The sequence below is a fragment of the Triticum dicoccoides genome, chromosome 4B (assembly GCF_002162155.2).
Source record: "Triticum dicoccoides isolate Atlit2015 ecotype Zavitan chromosome 4B, WEW_v2.0, whole genome shotgun sequence".
Lineage (NCBI taxonomy): Eukaryota > Viridiplantae > Streptophyta > Magnoliopsida > Poales > Poaceae > Triticum > Triticum dicoccoides.
The window spans coordinates 636095720-636106007 of NC_041387.1; the positions used below are offsets into that span (position 1 = coordinate 636095720).

Genomic DNA, 10288 nt, shown 5'->3' on the forward strand with positions numbered 1-10288 from the left:
AAAAGAGCCATGATCCGCATGAGTGGCGGTGGCCTTGGCGGCATGGGTGGCGGTGGCCTCGATGCCATGGGTGGCGGTGGCATGGGTGGTGGTGGGCTCGGCCCCATGGGTGGCGGTGGCCTTGGCGGCATGGGTGGCGGTGGCCTTGGCGCCATGGGAGGCATGGGTGGCTTCGGAGCCATGGGAGGCATGGGTGCACCTCCGGCCGCCATGGGAGGCATGGGTGGCTTTGGAGCACCCTCCGACGCTATGGCCGCCATGGGAGGCATGAGTTTTGCTTCTCTCATGGGAGGCATGGGTGGAGTGTCTTTCGATGTGCCTCCTCACACACATTCCCATGAAGATGCCGTTGAAGATCTTGCCAACACCGTCGGAGTTTCACGTGATGCGGTGCATGATGAGGTTAGGGAGGAAGGTTCATCTTCGGAGGCGGAAGAATCGTCTTCGGAAGATGAGGACGAAGACGAGGAAGATGATTGATGTGTCTTTCATTTATGTCTTGAACTTTAGTTTGCATTTTGAACTTGGTTGGATGAACTTGTGGGCATGATTTTGAACTTGTGGGCATGAACTTTTATCCATCAACTTGTTTGTGCCAAATTTCACATGTTCATTGCATTTTGATGAATGTTTCAAACTCATTTTGTGTCCAAAATGCCATATATGTTAAAATGCCCGGCGAGTCGCGGGCGCTGCATTATAGCGCGGCTGCTGGAGCAAGCGCTGGCGGCCGTGCTAAACCAGCCGAAGCGCGCGCGCCATACTAGTTTTTAGTGCGCGGCGCGAAGCGCGGCTGTTGGAGATGCTCTTACCCTATGTTCTCTTCCTCATGGTCTTGCTAGCCTCGTCGGCGGCCGGCCACGCGGCGGCCCTGCGGGCTTACCTCATGCACGTCGACAGCGGCCGCGGCTTCACCAACCGCCAGCTGCTCCGGCGGATGGCCGCTCAGTCACTACCCCGCATAGACAGTCGGTGCCCAGCACTTGGCCGTGGTGCCAATGCGCACCCGGTGCCGCACCCGTGGCCCGTGGCACCGTCGGCATCGAAAACATGCAATCCGAGTACCTCATCCACTTTGGCATCAGCACGCCGCGCCCGTAGCGCGTGGCGCTGACGCTGGACACCGCAGCGACATCGCCTGGACGCAGTGCTTCTGCCAGGTCTGCTTTCAACAGCCATTCCCGACGATCAACACCTCTGCCTCCAGCACTGTCCACGGCGTCTCGTGGTTCGACCCTGTCTGCGCGCAGGGAGGGCTCGCGCTCTCCGGGTGCACCGTCCGCAGCAACATCTGCTTCTACACCTACTTCTTTGGGTGCCTCGCCAGATCTCCCTCCCCTCACCGCCGCCAGCAGGCACCACGGGGCAAAGCCCGCACAGTGTCGGTTTGCCCGGCATAGCGTCGGCGGCCGCGGGGCACTCCAGTTTTCCCTCTCACGGTGCTCGGGCGTTGCAGGGCGTTGCAGGGCGTCTGCCGTGGGAGCAAGGGGGAGATGTGGCGAGCTTGCGCTGGGGCTGTGCCGAGTGTGTACGACGCGTGGGAGCGCCTGTGGTGCCCGGACGCAGGCATGGGGATCTGGCTCTCACGGCGCGGCGGCGGCTGGCAGATCGGATCTCGGGGCGGCGGCCTCGATTGGTGGTGCGCGGTGTGGCCTGCCTGGCGGGCGGCACCCGCGGGTGCAGATGGGGGGCCTTCCACGGCTGCGTGGGCGACGTGGAGGCGGCGGCACTACGACGGCTCCTCAACGGCCGACCGGAGTTCCATGGGAGGCGTCGTCTCCGACTCAATCTACTCCGGTTCATACTGGCTAAGGTAGCGACTACGGTCGACGTCAATGCTGCCTAGACGAATCTGGTGGGTGGGCATGGATCCGAGGAAAACTCCAGGCTGGCGTGGCGGCTGCACCAAAGTCGACACCCTTGGTGCCGATTCTCTTCCTGGAGACTTCGGTGTGGATCCTATGCCCCCCAGCTCTGCCATGAGCGCAGGCGAAGGCCTTTGTTCCTCTGTTTGGGCGACGATGGCACTTTGGTGTCGTGTTCCTTCCTGAAGGCATCGGGCAGGGGCTTCTCAGGGTGGTGGAGTTGCTAGTAGTTCGGAGTCGATGCGAGATGACATGTAGGTGGAGCAGTGTGGCATCAACCGTATCGTTGAAGGTGGGTCTCGGCGGCATAGCGCAGTGGAGACTCGGTGTCTGATGCACGGAGATGGACTCATGCAGGAGGAGGAAGCTGTCTGGTGTCATGGTGGCGTTGATGGCAGAGAGGCCTGGCAAGGTCGGTGCATCAATTCCGCTCTGAGGATGGAACAATGGAAGATGGAGGTGACGACCCTTGCAGCGTGCAGAGCTCACTGTGAGAGTGCCAGACCGGTGTGGGACCCAATCCAGGCAGTAGCTTGGATGGGACACCCGTTTTAGATGTTAGGCTTTGGTGCGATGTCTGTTTGGTATTAGGCCCAGACATTCAGCACACCTTCATCAAGGGGATAGGAGTAGCAACAGCGCTGCCAAGATGGTGGCTTCAGGCCTATTGATGTATCACCTTGTACGGTCTTTATGAATAATTAATAATATGATTGCATTCATCCTCCAGATGCAAAGGCCGGGTACATCCTTCTTTTCTAAAAAACTATTTCTACGGCGACAACTCGGTCACAACGAGGCAGATCGTGGAGGACACCTTCACCTTCCAGCAGCTGCCCAACGGCAAGGTCGCCGCGGTGCCAAAAACTTCGCTTTGGTTGCGGCATGTTTTACACCGGCCTCTTCGGATCAAACGAGTCCGGCATCGCCGGCTTCGACCGCGGGTCGTTGTCACTGCCGTCGCAGCTCAAGGTCGCCAGGTTCTCCTACTGCTTCACCAGCATGGTGGACTCCAGGACCAGCCCCGTGTTCCTGGGCACGCCGGATGACCTTCAAGCGCAGGCCACGGGCCCCATCCAGTCCACACTGTTTGCCCCGGGTTTGGACAGCATGAAGTACTACCTCTCGCTCAAAGGCATCACTGTCGGCAAGACACAGCTGCCATTCAACGCGTCGACGTTCGTGTTCAAGGGCAACGGCTCCGGCGGGACGATGATCGACTCCGATCTGAGCATCATGAAATTCCCGTGGGCCGTGTTCCTGAGCATCGTGGAGAAGTTCAAGGTGAAGGTGCCGCTGCCGTCTGACATAGTCGCCGGCATGCTGTGCTTCTCCGTCCCGCATAAGAAGAAGGCGCCCGCCATGCCGAAGATGATCCTCCATCTAGAAGATGCGGACTGGGACCTTCCACGGGAGAACTACGTGTTGGATGTCGACATCGGTGATGACGACGACGGGACATGCGTGGTGATACATGAGGCGGGCGGGAGCGGCATGACGGGATAGGCAACTTCCAGCAGCAGAACACACACATCGTCTATGACCTGGAGAGCAATAAGCTGGTCTTCGTGCCGGCGCGCTGCGACCAGCTGTGACTCGCTCAGGGCACGTACAATGGTGGCATATGAATATAGATGCCCTAGGACAAAAAGTAGGTTGAGGCATCTGTATTGTTTTTTCTCGCCAATGCAAGCTACTACTAGTGGGCCTCATCAAAGAATAAAAAGTGACTCTCACTACACACGCATCCCTATTTTTCACTTCAACTTTTCCAACTTTATGCACTGGACCAAACTTTTTTTCTCCAAGCACCGGCCTCCTGCAGAGGATCCTGCTTTCACATCCGAACATACATTTTCTGTTATCCGATCCTACATGGCATGTAAGGCATCACCCTGGGGCTATGCATTGGCCATGCCCTCAACGTGCACGTGAATACATATACATATGTAAAAGAACACCTGTTCTCTACCAGCCGGTGCAAATTTTTCTTTTTAGTTTTTCTTTTTGTGTCTTATTTGTATCTAAACAGACTGAGACTTGATTAACTATCAGTTAACGGGCAAGCTATATCATCATACTTTAATAGGGGAAAGGCCGGTAATAGTCCGTGTGTTGTCCGTGTGTACAATTATTGCTCAGTCAACTAAGATCTAGTCACACTCTTAACTTTCTGATAGACTACATTCCCTTTAAAATCCGTTGGCTTTAAACGCCCGTTTCAACCCAAGTTTCCATCGATGAGTGTACTCTCTCTATATATATAATGCTCTCTCTCTCTTGCTCTTGTTTTCTTAGGAACCAGTGGGAGCTCTGCCTTTGCATGAAGAAGAAGAGAATTGATCAGTTTATATAGAAAACTGGCAGAAAATCATTACAACAAAACACGCACCAGCTCCGGGGCTGCATACCCAGCGAGCCGACTTCCCTGTCGCCCAAATAGCCAGATTTTCCACCCTACCACACGACCCGGAGCCGCCACTCTAGCTTATAAACCTCAACAACTCACACACGCCGGCCCCGAGGCCGCACTCCACATGAGTCGGCGACTCTCCCGCCCACACGACACGATCTGACACTCCACAGCACTAAGGTGCTCTTCGGAGCTGCCGCTCCGACTTCCTAGTCGGCTCTGAGGCCCCACTCCACCCGAGCCGACGACTTTGTCGCCTACGCGACCAGATCCGACACTCCACAACACTACTCTCCAGAGCCGCCGCTCTGACTTCCTCACTGACCCAAAGGCCGCACACTCGCCTAGCCAACGATGAAATTGCAAAGCCACCCGAGCCACCGCGAACTAATGAAGGACCAGACCTCCAAGGCATCGCCCCCAAGAGGGAAGCGACCAGTACACCACCGATGCCCTTGTGCCGATGCCAGCGCTCATGGTAGTCGACGGTTTATATGTAATGTGTGTTGTAGTTGTTGTTTACAGGTTGAGAGGGATTACGGGGTGATGTGGCAGATTTTATATGTAACTAGATGATACCCCGCGCGTTGCTGCGAGATATTATCATGACCTAATGTAAAACTATAAAGTGAAATCATATATGTAATGATATATTATGAACAAATGAGACCGAGACAGTGATGTCATACAATTGTGTTGATAGTAGACAATGCTATGACAGTTATTAATAAAATTTAGGGTCTGTCTATGTTGCATCTAGATGGTGTGACGTGACATACAAAAACAAAACACTCCCGATCCCCCAACCACGTGACTTGTTTCTTTTATTGTCAGGCCTGTTTGTTTTGTTCCTCCCACCCAGCCCAGCTACCAGTGTGTTGTGCTTTCTTGTGGCCTTTGTTTGTTCTGGGACTTGTTTGTTGCTCTTTTTTCCTGCCAACACACCCGACCCAACTAACGCACCTCCTGGGCCTTGTTTGCTTTTTTCCTGTTTGTCTCTTAGATAGACAAAAGAACTGGGCTTTGATTGACGGTAGAAAAAGGTTGCTAGCTTGAAGAAGAAGCTAAACCCAGACAGGGTTTATGCATCTTTGTGCCTACTTTATAGGTGTCCACCCCACCCCACCCTCCTCTTCCCTTCGTCCTCCACCCCGCAGATCAGTACCCTAATCCATCCATCTATTTCCCCCACCCCTCCTCTCCTTCCCTCACAGCCGCCATGGATGAACAAGACTGAATAAAGTAGAAACCCAAGTCAAAATTGGAGAAAAAAGCAGAAGAAGAAGGCAATTCCAGAAAAAAAAACATGACGGGCATGGAAGGCTCTTACCAGGGTGAGTTTCGTATTTTGCCCCATCCCCCCTTCTTTGATGAACCTTGTAGATACTTCTCTGGATACCAGATCTGAAATTCTGCTCCACACAACAAACAAGCAGATGGTGTTCTTGTATATCCTTGTAGCCTCTCTGGATATGGTGTTCGTGTATATCCTTGTAGCCTCTCTCTTTTTCCATCTGTTGATGGGAGAAGCAAACAGAGGCTGGTCTGTAGAAGAATGAGATCACATCATCAATTGTCTGTAAAAAAATAGTTCAAAAAATGTGTTATGTTGTTCTCTGAATGAAAAAAACATGGGTGATGAGAGCAGAGCCTGTGTATGACATTTAGACAAAATTTGGTGTGTGTCATATAATAAGTTCAAGTCACTGTGTTTGTAGTGTGTGGAATGTTTGATGTAGGGAGGAAGTTGATCTGAAAAAAGTTTGCATGAAAACAAAAAATGGGGCAGAGCAGTCACATTATTAATAGATTAAAAAAATCAAACTCTGCTGGAATTCCTTGAATAACAAAAATCACAATGTTGAAGGTTTCATATTCACAGAAAAAAATGAGAAGAAAATCAAAGTATAATGTGGTTTCAGCTTTCAGTGTTGATCATACAGAAAAGTCATGCAAAAAAACAAAGTCATGACACCTACAGACTTTCAGTGTACACATGCAAAAAATCATAAGCATCAAGTTTTTTGCATTCGTTTATTGGAAGAAAAAAGTTTTGATTCATTCTAACATTGAAATTTTGCAGCAGATGAAGAGTTCTATGCAGGCGACTACATTGGTACTCAGGTATGATTGTGCTTCTAAAAAATCTGATTCAGGACAAAAAACAAAAAAAAAGAAGTTAAAAACTTACTTGTATGTTTTGATTGTAGCCTGTGCGCTCCCAGTACCCGAAAATGATATTTGACCCAAGGATTTCTCAAATGCAAGGCGGCGGGATTAATTTTCTACATATGATTCCGCCTTACTCATTGGCCTATCTGGTTCATCAGTTTGGAACATCGACACATCCTCTGGCTGTTGTGAGTAACAGTTTCGTTCCGGTGACTGGACAACATGCTACCCCAATTGTCAAACATAAAGAAAATGTGAGTTAAAGAAGATATTGTATCTTGCGATTATCCAAATTGATATAGAAACGGTATGTGCATGAAAAAATTAACTGGGCAAAAAATAACATGCAGGCATTAGTGTTGAGTCCAGGCTTTGGTATGAACATGTCATAAACACAAATGTTGCTTGCTGCTGAATCAGAGGTTTGGACTGTCCTGAGAATAAAATGCTCTCTTGTTCATAAAAAGAAGAGTATCATGGTTTGAGGATATTTGGCTTAAACTTTGTTTTTTGTTCTGTAGGATCCTTTATTTGGTTCACCACACACAAAGCACTATCCTGTTGGGGCTGAGGTATGATCACAACCGGAATTTTATAAAAACAAGAAAAGCATGCACAGACACATATATGTTGAATAAGAGTGAGAAGTCTTATACATGTTTTTTCTCAATGAAAAAATGCAGAATGAGACATTTATGGTAACTGGGCGGAACACAAGGTTGAGCGAGCTAGTTGGCATGGACAATCCAAAATCAAGCAACTACATTGAACAAGATGATCCTAGCAACTGGAACAACAACCAGACAGATTTCCAGGAGGCTGATTTGGCATTGCAAACTGTGACATGGGATGATGGCATCCCAGCTCCTGGAGCTGAGCTCTTGCAGGCTCTAGGAATTTGTCCTGGAGACAATCATAATGAAGACGGTTCATGGAGTGAAGACTCAGACACCGATCCAAGTGCATTTAACAAAGTGCTAGTTGATGCTGAAGAAGATGCTAATCAGGTAGTTGCTGCACATGGTGATCAACATGGTGATAATGAAGCTGTGGACAATGACGTTGACCGTTGACCGATTCTCACCAGATGACATTGACAATTTTCCCGAGAATGATTCAGTTCTCGCAGCTCAGACTTGTAGCCAAGAAGTTCGCAGCCGCCATGTCCCGCAGATGGGTATGGATTTTGAGACATCGAAAGAAGCACAAGCATTCTACAACACCTATTCTTGTTTGTGTGGATTTTCTGTGCGAAAAGCATCGAACTACTATGGCGAAACTATCATAGGGGGTGGCGAGTCCCGATGTATTTTTAGATGCAACGGGTCTGGAAAGGTGCTTGATGAGGAACAGAAGGAGGCTAGGAGGAAACAAAGGAAAGATAGGTGGCAACAACGAACTGGAAAGATAGCACCAGAGACAAGGAAGATAAAAAGGAATGTCATTGATGTCACAGGGTGTCAAGCTAAACTGGTAGTCAGCAAAAAATGGCAGATGATTCATTACAGACATCAACCTCGAGCACAACCATGAGTTGAGTCCACCGGATGAATCGAAGTGTTTGAGATCACATAAGCAAATGACGGATGAAGAAACGTTGTTAGTGAGAACATTGAGCTCAGCAAAACTGCCAACAAGAAAAATAATGGACATACTATCATTTTTAAGGCATGGCCCGCTTCCATACACGAAAAAATATGTGACGAATGTGAGGGCATCAATCAGGAAAGAGAATGATGGCAATGGTATGATGCAGCTGCTGGACTACTTCAGGACCAAGCAAGCAGAAGATCCAAGATACTACTACAAGTTTAAGGTTCATCTGCAAAAACCAAGCAAAGTGCTCTGCATTTTCTGGGCTAATGGCTACTCGAGGAAAATGTATGTTTTGTATGGAGACAGCCTAAGTTTCAACACAACCTACAAAACCAACAAATACAACTTGCCATTTGCCCATTTGTTGGTGTGTCCGGGCATGGACAAAACTGCTTGTTTGCATGTGCTATCATTCAAGATGAGATGATAAACACGTTCACTTGGCTCTTTCAGGCATTCCTAGAGCGTATGGGTGGGAAGTAGCCAAGGACCGTTATCACGGACCAAGACACATCCATGAAGGAGGTTGTCCCTGAGGTCTTCAGCCTTTCCAAGCATAGAAATTGTCTGTTTCATGTGAAGAAAAAAGCTGAAGAGTAATGTTGCAGGACTTTTGTCACAAAAGGAGATCTCCATGCTGATTTCACAGACATTGTGCACAACTCCCTCATAGTTGCAGAGTTTGAAAGGCTGTGGCAAGAGATGGTGCAGAAGTATGACATTGGTGATGTTAACTATTTTAAGATTATGTGGAAACAGAGGAGAAGGTGGGCACCTGTCTACTTCAAGACATATTTCCTCCCACTCTTACATTCAACATCAAGGAGCGAAGGCATGAATGCCATATTCAAGGACAATGTAGCGTCGACCGACAATGTGATTAGTTTCATGACAGAATATGAGAAGATATCTGAACGCATACAAGACATGGAGAGGGAGCAAGACTCGTTGACAAGGACAACAAAACCAACATTCTGGGTGCACAATGAACTTGAGATTCAGGCATCGCGAATGTACAACCGGCAGATTTTTTACCGGTTTCAGAAACAAATGAAGTTTGCTGCCCAACTACACGTGGATGTTGTTGAGAATGGATCAAGGTTTGAGGTTTACAAGTCGAGCATGCTTGCGGAAAAAGAATTCAGGACACAACGTTACCTTGTACTAGCAAACCTGAAGCAAGAAGAATTTTCTTGCATCTGTGGGAAGTTTCAAAAGGATGGCATTGTGTGTGCACACATACTGCAAGTGCTTGTCAATCTGAACATGCCTGTCCTACCAGACAAGTATTATATTCAGAGATGGAAACCAAAAGACAAAAAATATGTAAGAGACAAGCAGTTCAACATTCCCATGGAACTGACTGAGGCGAGCAGACATTTGATGTATTCACATCTATCAACAATGCTCAGTGAGATGGCTTCCGATGGGGTAAGAACGAATCAAAAGTACTTGTATGTTGTGAACGAAAGTGAGAGAATATTTGCTGGGCTTGATGAGATGACCAAGGCAGATGAGTTGAGGGAGCTTCAAGCAAGAGGAGTTGCTGTGGAAAATGAACCTCCAATACAAATGCAAGAACCCCGCCCTGATGACTATGACAACCTACAAGACCCAGATGTTGTTGTATCTAAAGTTTGACCGAAAAGTCGTTCTCTAACAGCTAGGGAGAAGCTCCTTGCAAAGAAAGAAATTAAATGCAGCCACTGCAGAAGCCAAGACCATAATATTGCTAATTGTCACAACCTGCATATTGATAAGACTTTGTTTGAGAAGAAGAAACCAGCAACTAAAAAACCTAGAGGTATCTATTTCTTAAATATCATTTGCTTTTTTGTCATTAAGTCCATACGTGAAGAAAAAATCAAACAAGTCACTGGCCAAAAAGAAAAAAAATCTACAGGTCCTTTTGATTCATCAACTGGCAAACAGAATGGAGCTAATCGTCAATGAAGGAAGGCGCCTACCACACAGGTTGAAGGACTATTGTAGTTCAGGCATAATATTTTTGAAGAAAGTGAATCAAAAAGAAGACATGCAACACCTAGGCAGTGCAGGTGACCTTGAAAAAAAGAAAGATGTACCCAATGCGAGAGAAAATACTTCATTGTAACAAATGCGAGAGAAAATTAAACTTTGGTTGGTAATGATTGTACCTGGATTTAATACTTTGCACATATTATTTCTTGAATACTACTTGAGGTGTTTTGTAATTTCATTTGCATTGCACTTTCTTCACCCA

At 48.0% G+C, this 10288-nt stretch overlaps 2 pseudogenes; both read left to right on the forward strand.

The window, feature by feature from the left end:
- The first annotated feature begins 802 nt into the window (after positions 1-802).
- On the forward strand, positions 803-3460 carry LOC119294113 (annotated as a pseudogene).
- Positions 3461-5798: 2338 nt separating this feature from the next.
- Positions 5799-10038, forward strand: LOC119292934 (annotated as a pseudogene).
- The last annotated feature ends 250 nt before the right edge of the window (positions 10039-10288 follow it).